This window comes from Tetrao urogallus, assembly GCF_951394365.1.
Source record: "Tetrao urogallus genome assembly, chromosome: 14".
NCBI lineage: Eukaryota > Metazoa > Chordata > Aves > Galliformes > Phasianidae > Tetrao > Tetrao urogallus.
Window position 1 is genome coordinate 7,533,374 of NC_136827.1, and position 15,646 is coordinate 7,549,019.

Genomic DNA, 15,646 nt, shown 5'->3' on the forward strand with positions numbered 1-15,646 from the left:
GAAAAGTATTTAGTCATTTTTCAATGTACTCTTTATGCTAAAGTGTCTTAGAAAGGGCTGTGAGATCACTGAGATGGGGCCTGTTGTTCAGCTGCTACAGCCCTGGGAATAGCTGCAATAACCTATTAGGAAAAAAGTCAGTAACGAGTGATTTATATTTTACCTCCGCTAATAGCGTTGCAGTACTGGAAAACGTGTGTAGCTTTTGGTCACTAGATAGGGAGAAATACAGGTCTTTATAGCCTGGTACTGTTAACAAGAAGAAGTGAAAGATTAGCTGAACGTATAACTGCCAAAATGCTGTTCTTAACTTTCTGCCATCAGATTATATTTTACAGCTGTTATCTGAAGTGCTCTGGGTTACTGTATATTGATTCTCCTATTGCAAAATGTACTGTGTTTAAAAAAAAAGGTTCATTCTTAATAATGCAGCTATGGCTGAAAGTTGCAGCTGAGTGCTGGTTATAAAGGATAAATCATGTAAACAAAAATGCTGGCTGAATTATATTTGAAGAATATATGGCAGATGTTTGTATAGCCCTTCTCAACAGCAGTGGCTATAGCAAAGCACTGTCACTGGGAACTTCTCTTTGAAATATTTACACGAGTGACATGATAACATGCCACAGAGTCACTGAAGAGAAGAGGAACAAACACTCAGTTTATGAGCTAACCTCAGCTTTTCTGTCTCTGCAAGACAGTTTTCATTGCTAATGAAAGCGGTTAGCAGCCTTGCTTTTCAGACATGCATCGTTAGCAGTTATCCATTCTCACTGGACTCCAGTTGAACTCTGTTTCATTTGTGATTTCTGATTTCATTTCTCTGCCTTGTTTATTTAAACTGTAAATTCCTCAGGCTGAGGGGCTCGCTCCCACTGTGAAGGTGTAATCACAGCTGGCTGAGTACTGCTTTCAGTGCAGAGGGCTGCAGGAGCAGCTGCAGAGTCCCAGTGGGATCAGACAGCCTGCAGTCTGACTGCATGTTCCTGCTTTGGTACTTGAGTGAACTTGATTAGAGCTGATTAGATCTGCACAGGTGATAATCCTAGCTAGGGGCTAGACACAGGCCAAGTGTATAAGCAGTAAGAAGGATCTTCATTTCTTCAGGTACAACAATCTTTTGGCATGTAAGAAGGTCCCACCACTGCAAAATGAGGGGAGGTTGGAGAAGAAAAGATCACTGAGGGTGGTAAGCTGGTTTGGTGCAGTTTTTAAGCTGGTGACATGGCATGCCTAGCCTATAAAGTGTAATGGAACAGCTTGTAACTCCTCTTGGGCTTTGGCTGCACCACATTAGAATTTTGTAGCCCTGAGGAACCAGATCCTTTAGTAGTATTTCAATAATCATTTCCAGGGCCTGGCTGGTTCCAGCTTGCTGGCAGGGACCAGAGCTCTGTGTTAACAGCACTGTCAGGAAAGGGCAGAAAGGAAGGGAGGAGGGATTCTAACTGACTACATTTCTTTGCTCTGTATTTGCTCACAGGAGTACTGGGGCAAGTCTTACTAATGCTGCTTTCCTTGTCCTTTAAGGTGAAACAGTACATAGAAAAGTCCTTTTCTAGGGGAAAGAAAGTGTAAGATAAAGCTGTTGCACCTCTCTTATGACCCTCTTCTCTTATGAGAAGTTTGATGTGTTTTTGTGTCTCTGTTTACCAATCTGTGAAATAACATAATGGCTGAATAGCCACGAGGCTCAGCTGATTAATGCTTGCAAATTGCTTTGAGGTCTTCAGTTGCAGGTGCTATAATACAACACGCGTATCAAAAGCCAGAAATGAATGTGAACTATTTACATGCCTTTAGGTACATAACAGAATAGGTATTGTGAAGAATGAACTTTTCTTGCGGAGGTCAACGTGGCACTACAAGTCAATTCATACCCAAACATATTATCAGAAAACTGTGGATCATGTTCATTGCAGAATTGTTTTTATTCAGATGATTTATAATTTTCAGTGAAGAAGTAAATTTAATAGCCTGGAGATCTTGCTCAGTATTATTTTAATGATGCACAGCAAGACGAGATGCCCTTTGGCTGTTCAATATTCTTCTGCTGGAAGGCTGCTGTAGCCTTAAGGAATGGATACAGAATGTGTATTTGAGGAAACAAATTTTAAATTTGAAGTATGTTTCTAAAATATACTTCATTGTATCAGTCAAATGTTGCTATTGCCATAGTTCAGTTTTGTGATGAGCTACATTCATTTTATTTTTCTTTTATAAAGCGATGTTAAAAGGATGTATTGGCGTTTTGATCTGAGTTCAGAAACACAGCAAAAGCATTTCCAGAGCACTTTTGCAACACAGTGAATAATACAGCTTGCTCTTAATTGGACACGGGAGCCATATGAGCCAACAGAGAGTTTAAATGAGTATACCTACCAAGTGTTTCATACAATTTATCTTAGTTGGTTGATTTATTTGGAAACCTCTGACTGAAGAAAAGCAAGACTATAGTTCCAGAAATTCATTCTGCATTGAGTAGTATTGTGAATATGCTGTCATTTGATGTAAATGATCTTGCAGTATTAGCACAAACCAGAAAACCTTCCTTCCATGGAAGAGGTATGAAAAACAAGAAGCAGTGAGGGCAATACACGCAGCTGTTGGAGCATCACACTTCCTTGCCACCACCCCTGATACTAAGCCTTTCCTGGAAAGTGGAGTGAGGAAGTGGGAGAAAGTTGTTTAATAATTTATTTATAGTTTTGTGTGTGCACATAGACTTGTGTGATGCATCAGGTGTATCTTTTCTGTTTTGGCACTAGGTTATTTGCTACATAATACATCTTTGTAGGTGGCATCAGTCATTAAAAATATAGTGATAAAAAAGATGATCTTGGCTGTTTTTGCTAGAAATTTCCATGTTCCTTACCTAGATACACTTACTTGATTACTTGCTTTATTAGTTATAGTTTTGCAAAAGCTTCTAGTCTTTCTGAACAAATGTTCTTTCTGAAGTCCTTTTTTTTTCCTTTTCTGTCACCATCCCTGGATTATATTTAAAATTCTCACTGTGATCCACGGTATTTATTTCTTTGATTTCTAATACAGTTGATTAGCAAATCTTTGTCCTTTATAAACCTTTGTGGCTCAGCCAGAGGAGTGAAAATTCCCACTGACACAGAAAATTCATAGTGTCCCACTTCATTGCACTTCATAGTTAAACAGAAGCAAGTTTCATGTGAACGTGTGTGCAGGCCTCAGACCTCAGGACAGGATAAATTTCTGTGATAAGGAGAGTAAAAAGTGCATTTAAAGTGCTAACTTTTCAGTTGTCCTGTAATGATATTTTGAAAATTCTGATTTTTTGTATTTTCTGAGGAAAAATGTGTCATAGGATTTTTCTTTTTTAAAGTAAAGGTAATTAGCTTAATCTCATCAGAAGAAGGTTGTCAACATTTGCAATTTTGAGTGATTTTTTTCTGCTGTGATTCAGTGCATATCATTTCTATGGAACAAACAAAGCAACAACAAAAGAAACCACAACAAAAGAACATTTTCTAAGTAAAATGTTAATTGAAATATCATGCTTCTTTTTTTTACTGTTAATGGCTCTTCAGTCTTTTTTTAGTTTTTGGTTTTGTGGACCCATTTCTGATATTAAAGCATATTTTTTTCTCACACTCCTTTAGCTGTGCATTTCTGCTAGAGCTGTACTGAAGACCACCAAAATTACTGATAAGTGGTGTGGGCCCCATCTTAGAAAAGACTTGATGGGAGTGATGTCAATTGAACCTTTGTGTAAAGGGCTACAGGGTTACAGCCAAACGCTGCACTAAGCAGATCCACAAGGAGCAGAGATAGAGGGAGGACCTGTTAATCTCACCAAGCTCCAGGATCCCTTTCTGTTTCTCTCTTTGTCACAATGTAGTATCACCATAGCATCCAGTCAGCACAGATGACTGCAAGCTGTTTCATCTTCCCCAAGACGGCAGACAGTTTTAATGAGATGCTCAACTGAGTCTCTTTGGCCTTTTCTTTCGTCATTGATCTGAACTATACTCTCCTTCAGCCCCGTGATTTGATCGTATGGTCCATCACCACTTACTCTTTTAACGCCTGCCTTCTGCTCCCTAGAGTTGAGGAGAAAGAGGAGGGCAGAGCGCTGGTGCTCATAACGTGGCATCTGTCACCTTCTTGGAGCCCCAGTAGCAGCTCTGAGCTGTACAATCTCCAGCTACAAAAGCAGAAACAACACCACTCACCCAGTAGCACCGCTGAGCAGCTGTAAACAGGCTCCTTCCGACTGCTTGAACCAGGTCATTGGGTTGCTGACCTTCAGAAATTTCTCTCTGCTCCATGGTAGTATCTGCATCTTCCCAGGAGAGGACTAAAACAGCTGCAGGAGTAACTACAGACAAATATCACCAGAATGAGGAAAAAATGAGAACTTGTGAAGTCCAGATTTTTCTTCATGATCTGCCTGGAAACTGGCATAAAGAATAGAATTTTCTTATTATTTATGACCCTCTTATCAAATCATGAAGACAACTTCTTTTCTGCTTTTTGTTGCAGTGAGACAGCAGTGAGACAAAACAGGGTTCTGTCTTGTTACATCTTCTATTGTAAAACAAAACAAGTTTCTATAGGAACAATCACTCCTGGTTTTTCTATAAATTGCAGGTCTTTTCTTAAGCATTTTCAGCTATTGGCATTGAACAACAGCACACTTTTGGGAGCATCAAAATAAATTCTTGTGGAGAAAGAAAATTTCATTTTATGAATCCTCTTCTGACCTTTTGTGTGCTGGCTGTGATCCCATAAACTATGGGCAAATTGCAGAGCTATTGGGAGACAGTATTAGCTGACAAGTTGTTCTGACAAACCACAATGTAGTAAAAAGAACAACCAAACAAAAAAACAAACCTTATTAAATTACTCATATAAAGCATAAGATATCTTTACAATGAGAAGAAAAAGCCACAAAGCTGTATTTGATGATGTGCAGGTCTATGGTGTTATACTCATTTAAAAAAAATGCAAAAGAGTGAAAAACTGTCATAGATTATTAATGTAAAGGTGCTTGCAAAAACAGCCTGTGCTCAGTGAGGTGATGTGATGGAACAGCCCCTGCCCCATATGCTTTGCTACTGTAGTACAGTGTGTAGTCTTGATGGGATTCTTCTGTTCTTCTCTTATCTAGAAATTAGGCTGTTACACTGCAGCATGTCTAACCAGAACAACAGAAATTAAAGCCATAAATGTAGAAAGGGAAATAGGTACTTTTCAAAGGATTTTCTTCTGTCCCTTAATTGATGCTTTCCATATGTGTGTGTGCTTTGCAGGAAAATGAATATATAGTTACATGTATAGATGATAGCCATTGCTAACTACACCTTGAAATTAGAAGGAAAATGTGTGCTAGGTTTGGAAATCCATCTCTAATTCCATGAGACCTTATTATTTAGGAGCTTATTCTTCAACCTGAGACAATCTAAAAATATTCAGCTGGCAGTGGTGAGAGTTATCTTCATTGTCAGAAGCCATTTTCACAGGAATTAAACTGTACATAAAGTGAACAGCACTGTTTAAGGCCATGGACTTGTCATGGAGAATCCTGGTTAATTGGCAGTGTAGGTTACACAGCGCTCCCTGTAGTGAATTTCTACTATTGTCTGATGCTTTGGCTGATCAGAAGTCCTATTTCATTTCCTTTTCATCTTTCATTCTTCCTTAATGGTCACATTTTCCCTCAGTCCTGGCTGTGACCTTTAAAACTATGTTTAGATTCTTCCATGAACATATTGACTTGCTAGCAAAGAATTGATCTAAGCTCCAGCAGTCTGAAAATTATATACCACAGTTTGACATGGCTCAGATGTCTAGAGGATGCTCAGCTGGTAAGTCAGTGCCAGCTCATGACAAGCATCACATGGCATGCAGGTGACCGGATGGCTTGGGCCATCTGAAGGACTCATACTTGAAATGAAACTTGACAGCGAGTACAAAATGAATGATTCTGTCTTTGGTGGGTGTTAGGAAACAGACCAGTAGCAAAAGTGTGATGATTGGTCATGGCTGGCTTGTGTGTCTCTACTTAATGATAACCTGCAAAGAGACCATCCAGGACAAACGCAAATCCCTTAAAACGTTGTGCTGAGCATATATGGGGAAACCCAAATAGAGATGAGTGCTAAGCCCTTGTGAGATCTAACATGTGCAATCTTTGAGAATTTTGATCCAATTAGAAGATACTTATGGGAACCAGATGAGTTTCCTTGTTTTGCATGGGCTGTTAGTGCGTTGAACCCAACAGTGCTGCAGCCCTGGTAGCTGCACAAGGTCATTGTTTCTCCTAGAAAAGCATTTTAGCCTGAACACTGACCTGTGGGAGAAGGCAGATGCCAGGCTCTCCCGAAGGAATCCATTCCTACCCATCTGTCTCATAACTTGAATCTTTTAGAGTAGAACTAGAGTGGAAAACTTTTGGGCTCAAACACTATATTGTAGTCTGTCGTATAACATAAAAATTAAAATTAATAAAGACTGCATCATTCTTTTTTTAATTAAAAAAGGCACATTGCTGAGTATATTCCTTTACAATAAATAAACCAGTCTGCATCAAAAACATTTAATGTGACATTAAAATGACAGAAATTAAATGCTGAAAGAGGAAAATGTTTTTAACACAACACATAACTCATGTTACTCGCTGTCATAAAATAATATTGTGCCAAGAGCTGAGCAAGATTAGAAGAAGATTAGACATTCATGTGGCTAATGAAACAATCACTGATTAACTAGCTAGGATGACAGCTGAGTTATAAATCTCCATTCCTCAGGAGATAAACTTGAAGGTAAATTCAGGCTGGGTAGAACCATCTCATACTGGCAGGTTATGTCATAAGTAATTAGTCTCATTTCTGTGACATACTCAGAAACATTCATTAATTCTAAAACTGAGGGTGATGAGTGTTGAGTAACATCTGCAACAGAGCAGAAATTTGAGTAGGGAAGAGATTTTTCAAAGATATTGAGCTGCTTTAATGCAGTTGCACTGAGTGGGAATTTGTGCTGGCTTGGTGATTTTGACCTTCACAGTTTAGCACTAAAACACCTTATTGACTGATCAGTGCTTCTGAAAAACTCCTCTTGGAACTGTGCACCAGAGCCAGGGCTGCTTCTGAGCCTGCTGATAGCCATTCCTTTGTCTTTTAATATTCAGGTGGTTTATTCTGCCTCTAGCAGGTCGTAGCAATTTAGGTCCCAAGGTACTTGAATGTCAACTTGGGACATTTTTATAGAAGGTCTATATTTCCTTTAAAAAAAAAAAATAGCATAAGCTTATTTCTCATCTCTTTCCATTTCATTAAGTTCTGATCATGGTGTGCACACAGTGGTACTTCGTGACATCTTTATTGCATTTAGAGTTTGCAATTGCAGCATAAATATCTTATTGCTGGAAAGTGGATGGGGACTCACTGCTGTTAAACTCTGAAATTCATCTTGCTGTGGTGATACACCAACCTGCTATGATGTTTTTTCCACGATCAAAATGCCTGGAGAGGGCAGTGGATGTGTTTTATGTGTGCAGTGATATGGATCTTAATACACAGACTCTAGAACTTTATTCAAATAACTTGATGTGAATTTTTAATCTAATTTTTGTTTCTCATATATGTGTGCTTAGATATCTTTAGGGATATCTTTATTGGAATCGATACATTTATTTATTCTTGAAGAAGCTTTTTTTGCATCTACTTCTGTTAAAATATGGATATCTCTGATAAAAAGAAGCAATTCTAGGTTTTTCTGTGCTATTGGTTTCCTGTTGCAGCTAAAAATCTTAGAGAAGCTAGGAACTTGTATTTCTTCTCCATGTCTCAACAGTCACCCAGTCTTTGCTTTGCTGAACTCATTGCTGAGGAAACAATACTAAGAAATGGCAGAATTGTTTAGATACGGATTACTGACAGATAAAAAGCTTTTTTGGTCCAATATTGAAAACATAAACTCAATAAAGACCTCTTTGTTGTATAAGGAGGGAATGAAAGAAAGAGAAAGAAGTTTGCTATGTTGGCAAACATAGCAAAAATAATTGATACAGTGACTTCTATTAGACCTACAAATGTGCTGCTCCTAGGTGTCTATTAGCCTAAGCAAGAAATCAGTGTAAAATCTGGAACTTGGAAGAACCTCAATCTCTTTTGTCTCTTTTCTTAGAAGGATAATTAGAAAATTTTATTTAATTAGTGAATCAAGATATTCCTTCCTTGATAGTACTTTGTGAAGGCTCAGCATGAAAGTCAGGTACAGAATTCAAGTATTACATATTCTCTTGCTTCACAAAATAATTTTGAATGCATATAAACATCTCATAATGCTTACAAATATGCAGTAGTGACTTCACACAACTCAGTAAATGAAAGAAGTGTATGCTACTCCTCTTGGAGATGAGTGGGAGGGTAAATATAAATTAATTCTTCAGTGCACTGGCGACAGTTGAGTACTCAAGAGCTAGAGTACATGCTTGTATATGGGAAAGTGAGAACTTCAAAGTAAGGAATTAGGCAGAATTTAGCTTGTAATTTTGGTTAAAACAAGCAATAGATTCTTCTTTGAATTTATGTTAAATCTGTGTGAATCTGCTACATTTCCCTTATCTTGTTCTTGTGAGGGGCCATAAAAATCTTCAAGGACTCTATTTTTTCAGAGAAAAATTAGGTGAAAGGAAGCATCTTTCTCTTATCTTTATCCTATCAAGATTTGAAATGATAACATTTACTATTAAAGCCAATATGAAAGACCTATTTAATTCTAATTAAGCGTGCATTAGTGAACTGCAATTTTTCTGTCTCATGGTTGACTGTAGGAGGACAATGAGAACAGCTTTGTTTTGTAGAATTGAAACAATCCCTGCTGCTTTCATGTTCCTGCAGTTTAACAGAGGGATATGTCATATCTGGCTGTTCCTTATCCACACATTTCTTGTGGCAGTGCGAATCAGGAGAGGGCAGATAGTGGGAATCACTGCATAACTGGCTCAAGCCATGGAAATCACCTGATTCCTCTGTATCGTGAAGAAGAGGGAAAGCAATACAGAACTCATTTTCAGGTCTAACATTTTTTTCTTTTTTAAATACTTTCACAATGCCTAAGAAGTCTAGATGTATTTAATGGATTGCATGGGGATGCAGTACTGATGAAGTGTTCCAGTTTGTTATACATAATTTGGAGTCAGAAGCATTCAGCATTACTTGAAGTTTATGTTCTATAATCCTTTTAAGCACCAGTAAACAGAAGCAGGCAGGAATAAGAAATACCCTCTAGTGGGAGAAAAACAGTAAGATTAAAAAATCTGATCATGGTATAGTTCAATAGCTCTCTGCCTTAGATTCATCACAGAGCTATTTATTAATGTGAACACAACTATTAATTTGTCATTGTCTTACACAAACAATAAGAGCTGTAGCACCAGGCATACAATATAAGCTCCTTTTCCAGAAAAGGACTATAACCACATGAATATCTCCTCTTGGATTCATTCACCAAAGGCAAAGTAATATGATGCTGCAGAATGTGGCTGCTTCAAGCTATTGCTCAAATGAGAATCATCTGGATTTCGTTGAAATTCAAATTTTTCACACGCTCATTGCAAGTGATATTCCTGAAGACATCAGAAATCACTGTGAGTCAGAAAGAAAAGTCAGCTGAGGGCAACAGTTTTGATGGATGAGGAATAGTTTCACTTTCAAAGAGTTTTCACTTGATTATCCTACAAGTTGTTCTCTACCGGCATTGGGCAATGCGTGCCTCTCATAACTACTTGTCCAGAAGAACACCTCGTGGTATTGCCAATGTTTTGTATGAAGAACTAAATGATGAAGGAGGTAAAGATCAGAGAAATACATGAGAAACTGCACGAATATGTCAGATGTATCAGAAGTATGTGGAGGGACATGTAATGGGAATATTTTGGCAAGGCTGAATGTACCAGTGGCTACTGTGCGTTGAAATGTATGAAAAAAGACTAGGCGTATAATAACATCCTCAGAAATTAATTCTTTGGGATATTGCCAGTGATGTCTGGCCCCAGAGTTGTTCAGTTACACAAAATGCATTTCAAATGAATAGGAAATTATCCCTCAGAAACAATCTGTTGAACTCTTATGCAGGGGTGCACACTGGATAATATGTGTCCCCACCAGGCACTGCTGCTGTAGATTTTGTCCTTTTCCAAGTCTATTACTCAGATTAATATTTGTAGTAATTAAGAATGACAGTTCTTGACGCCAGAAACAAACATATCCGTTAGAAAAAACAGTTCAGTAAGGCGTCGACTAGCTTACAAGTTGGAGATGCCAAATGAAGTCATTGGACTTGTCAGTCAGAATGGCACCAGTCTTCTGATTAGCAACTTTCCTTTTTTGGACAGGAATCATCCTACAACTCCATGGCTTAAGGAGACTTAGTTGTAATGAGAAGCTACTCCAGCAGTCTCTGGTTCAAATATAACTCACCTTTGTTTAAGGACATCTACGGAAAGAGCATTCTGACCTACTTCTGACAGGAAGCTAGTCACAGCTTCTTCTCTTCTGACCTTTTGGAATGAGCATGAACATTTGCACGTGATGAAGATAATGGAAGAAAATATGTTTGAGAATGAGTCACAGAAATTTCTGTTCAGAAAGCAAGATCTAAAACCCCAGGAGATCTTATTTATAGCCTGACCAAACTTAATAGAGAGTTTCAGGAGGAGAAATGAAACTCTAGGAGAAGCTAAAGTAATGAATAATGATAACTCAAATATTCTATTTCCATTACAAATTAAATGAGCACATTATGGCAGTGAAACTACAAAAGAGCTAAAACAATGTTAATACACTGGGTAATGCATTTCACTTGTTGCACTGCAGCAGAATAGAAACTGCTATGAATCTGGAGAATATTTACAATAATATTGCAGTCTGCATTTCATCCTCGTGACTGTCTTTTTTTCAGTTCTACCACCTCAGAATGTGATAATACTATAAATGTATTGAAATATATTCAGGGACAAAGGGCCTTTACAAGGCTAAAATCAGGCTGCTTCGATGGAACATTCCTGTCACTCTCATCTTGGATGTAATCACAAAGTAGCTGCAGTGAGAGTATAGGTCCTGGACTTCTCCAGAGCTAGCAGGAGAAGAATGTTCCTGATAAATGTGTTACTTAATGGAACCAAAGACTTGCCTGTTTATATGTGATTGATTTGCCTGTGTGTATATGCAACAGCAAAGCACTATCAAGTTAACAGAAGTGTAACATACATGAAGAATGTCATACATTTTATAACAGTTCCACAGCCTTTGGGCGGTGGCCTCGTCTGGCCGCACCAACGCTCTGAACCAACACCCCACTGTGGTGCAGAGAAGCAGCCTTGCTGCTAGGCAGGACTCTGGCTGGAGAGTGAGGAGTTGGTAACTGTGGTCTGTGCCCTTCTAATGGCATGCTGCTTAAATTTAGACAAGTCATGCTCTCTTCCAGTGGCTCAGTTTCTCAACATTTCACGTGGAAATGATGGAGCCTATTATTTCAGTAAAATGCTTTCAGATATTGGGTTGAAAAGTAATAAACACCTAGCTAACATTACTTGCTGGGGATGAAATATAATTCTGTGAACAACCAGGCTTTCCCCCCTTCCCATATACACATACATATACTCAGACCCACCTTAGTACAACTGTGATTTTCTTCTGTTTATACTTACAATCATGATTCCTATGCCTTCGCTTCTGCTAGAGTGAATCTTTCACAGAGCCTGTGCAGCCTTTTACGCATACTAACAGGGTGAGTGCCTGCTCATCTGTTGTGTGACTCTGAGGCTATTGCAGAGAAAAACAACATCAATGCTTAAAAATAAATGAGCAACCGAGAACTTTCGTGGTGTACCTGTCGTGACGTCCTTCAGTCTTGGAAAAATGGAGCAGTTGGAGATGCACTGGGTCTGTTTGTAGGTGGATGCATCGGGTGCTGTGTGTGCTCTCGCTGGCTGTAACAGGAGTATTTTTGGAATGCATGAAGGGGTGATTCTCTTGCCTCGCTTTGCACGTCACTGTGATCTCAGCACTGCTGAATATACGATGTGTCTCCAACTGCAAATCTTGCTCACAGCAGCTGCACGATGAATGCAGACTGCTACTAACAGAAGTGAAGGTGGCTCACAAGAAGGAGATAATAGCTATTTTTTCTCTGCTTGTTACTGGGCTGTAACATAACAGGTTTCCATAATCTAAAACTTAATTTATCTCTGGTAAGCAAACATTTTACAGAGATGCTCATCAGAATTTTCCAATGAATGAGATTTCCCCAGAAATTCTTTGAAATCTTTCCAAATTGCTTTCAATACTTTGTAATCTGAACTTCCTATAGGAACATGCAGATTCTCCTAAACTTTACTTACTTTTAAGTGGCTGGGTGGAAGGATTAGTATCAGAATGATGAAGGTCCATCATAAGATAAGTGTGACAAAGTTATTTGTTTGAACTATGGGAAAGCCAGTGTTAAATTTATCTTCTACTTGTCTCAAGTGGGACATCCAACAGCTCACCCATATGGCTCTCACATTTCACTTTTTTCCCATGCTTGTCAAGAAATTGAAGATTTTCTTTTTTTCTATCAGTTTCGTCCTTTTTACCTATTCCTGGCTGGCACCATTATTTGAATGCTTTCTGTTGGGCAGCTGTACTTGCACTCGCCAGCATGCTTACAGATGCAGCGGCTAGGTGTTGGAGAAGGAAGTAAATAAGGGGTGGCTCAGCATTTGACATTCATCTAGATGGGTGTGAAAACTGGGGCTTTTTTTTCCCCCTTTTAGCCTGAAGAAATCACAGAGTTTGGTCGATAGTACATATACATATGTATATCCCTTGTATCCCCAGGGATATATGGTAGTGTGTACTGGAAGGGATCTGGTGGATGCTGCTGAGCAGAGATCGTGGCAAGGGTCACTGGTAGTGCTCAGATAGGTTCGCCTTAAGGTTGCTAGCTCTATTCTGATGTTCCTATTGCCTCTTAAGGAGTCACTCCTGCCTTCAGCATGGCTCTCTCCCAGCTGTGGTGGAGTAAGCTGTATCCAAAGTTGGACAGGTTATCTCTACTGAGCTTATGCTCTGTTGGTTTTGTTGGTTTTTTTTCCTTTATCTTCTTGATTTGCAGATAAGGAAACCAAGGTAGAGCAGCCAAGTTAATGAGCAGTGCAGCCTGCCGAGATGTTTCTGAACAAGGGAGGGTAGCAAACCGCTTTCTCAGAGTAGGACTGTAAGGTGCTGTGCAGAGGCAGCAAAGTGCTTCCCTGGTTCCCCATGCAGCTGGGGCAGGCTCTTCCCTTCCACCTGGCATGAGACCCTCTACTCTGTGCCATGAAACTTGTCATTTCTTGGTTATACTGCTTCCACCAGGCATAACCAGTGAGCATAGGTTTAAGAATTCTCTTGCATCAGAGCACTCCTTCCTCCCCAGGGCAGGTGGAAGAAACTCCAAGTCCTTATGCACAACTAAAAAGTTCCTTGTTATACATGAGGCAAACAGCAGAAACACTATAATTTGCAGGTCCATGAGCTGACACTAAAAAAAATAACACTACAGCAAAATTCTCCTTTTTGGCATTTATTGTAATTGAACTGGTTGAACTGCTGAGTTGTCAGCCTGCTTGCAAGTTGTTGCTCTTCCCTGCTTGGTAAGTGAGTGAAAGTTCAGCTGAAAGGCTGCAGCTGTTTGCTTTATTGCTGTCCATGTGGATATGCAGATCTGCAGCTGTGGCAGTGGTGATTTACAGCAGTTCAACCTCATCTTCTGAAAATGACAAGATATGGATTCAAGTCCTGGCATTCCAACAAACAGCAGTACAATACCACGCTGGTAATTTTTCTTTAAGATGTAGAACTGAATTTAGAATAACTTATGCCAAGGTGGCCTATTCCTTAATCCTGGGTTATAGAATCTCATCAGAAAACATATTCTTTGTCTTAGAACTTTTCTAACTGCATATTCTAACTTCTGTGTTCCAAATTGTGTGTTGGTTCTGGAGGTAAATGGAAATTCAATGGAATTAATGGTTGAAGCTATTGAACAAAAATAATGGATGGGGTCAGAAATAAAATGTTTCATGGCAGAATGTTTTTTGTTTTTTTTTTTTTACCAGCTATTTCAGTTTTTCTGTGATGCTCTCATTACACTCATCTGAGTGTTTTTTGTCTTTTGATATATTCCTGTATCTTCCACTAATCAATCAACCTTCATTTCAGAAGACGCAAAGCTGTCTTAAGCATCTTTGATCTTTTGTGTGTTAGCTGAAAGGACTTTCATAGGAGAAATGAATCTTGCTAGTTTATGTGTCTCAAAAAGAAAATAGCTTTCTACAGTGAATTTTTTTTCCCTATTTATTGAAGATTATGTTTTCACTCCTGTATATATGAAGTCAGTTAAGCACATTACCTTCAAATCCAAAATTGGCCTGCATTTGTTCCTTACTGTGCTATACTTACAAATGTTCTATTTTGACACACTGAAAATACATTACTGTTACTGTTACGTGGAAACTACATTTTAAGGAGAAAAATGTGGTTACTGTTAGCTGCTTTTCTTACTGTGTTACGCAGAAAAAAAACAAGTTTATATAGTAGAATGATGGCTAGCCTTACAAAATTAATAATCCTAAATGGCATGGTCTTTTATCAGTTGGTAGCCAATGACAATGCTGTTTACTTAGGGCTGTTGTTCATGTCATACCAAAGTCTGCTGCTTTTCTTCATTGATTGCCACCTATGGGAGTGCTGTTGGCTTGCTGGCTTAGTGTTAAATATAGCAGGTACACGTCATATCAAAAAAAGCCTTAAAAAAATATTTTAGAAAATGAAAGAACACAGTGATACAATTTTTGTTACATGCAGACCTTGCATTCTGACTGGCCATCTTTTCTACAGCTTCATAAATGGGAAATATCTGTCATCAGAGGGTGGCTTTGTTTGCTGGGTTGTTCATCTCTCTGTGCCAGTCTGTAAGCAGATGCAGTGTTTCATTTGTATATGATGATTTCAGTATGGCTTCTGAATGCTGCATAGGTGGAATACAGGAAAAAGAGAATCTGTATGAATAAAATATCATTGCTCCACAGTGCTCCTGTTTTTATAGGCGTCGAGGAAATGGAATTACTCTATGTGGAAATAGATCTGTTAACAAGTGTATAGAATTGCTAGTAACCTTCCAATGTAACATTAACATTACGCTGTGTATACGATATCTATGTCTCAGAGCACTTTCCAAAAGTCAGTTACAGCTTGCAGTGTAGCATTTAATGAATACTGAAAGTTCACTCTCTATGCTGTCACTATTCCATCATCCCTGCTAAATTTTCTACTCAGTTTATCCTTTCATCCTCTAAGAGACATGCATGCATATTTCCTGACTCCCTAGACTTGGCTGAATATGTGCAAAGCATTATTAATGTTCTTAGATAAGGAGCAACGTTAGCATTTCGTGTCCTAATATTTATTTTTATTGAGCATTATGCCAGCTGTCCCATGTTTTATAGAGGTTTAAGCAAGGATAACTTGCTCTGTCATCTGTAGGCATGCTGTCAACCTACGAGATTTGACAGAAAGGGAGTTTATACTAGACTGGATATCTCCAAATGGTCTGTTTCGTTTGCATTCATCCAAAGGAC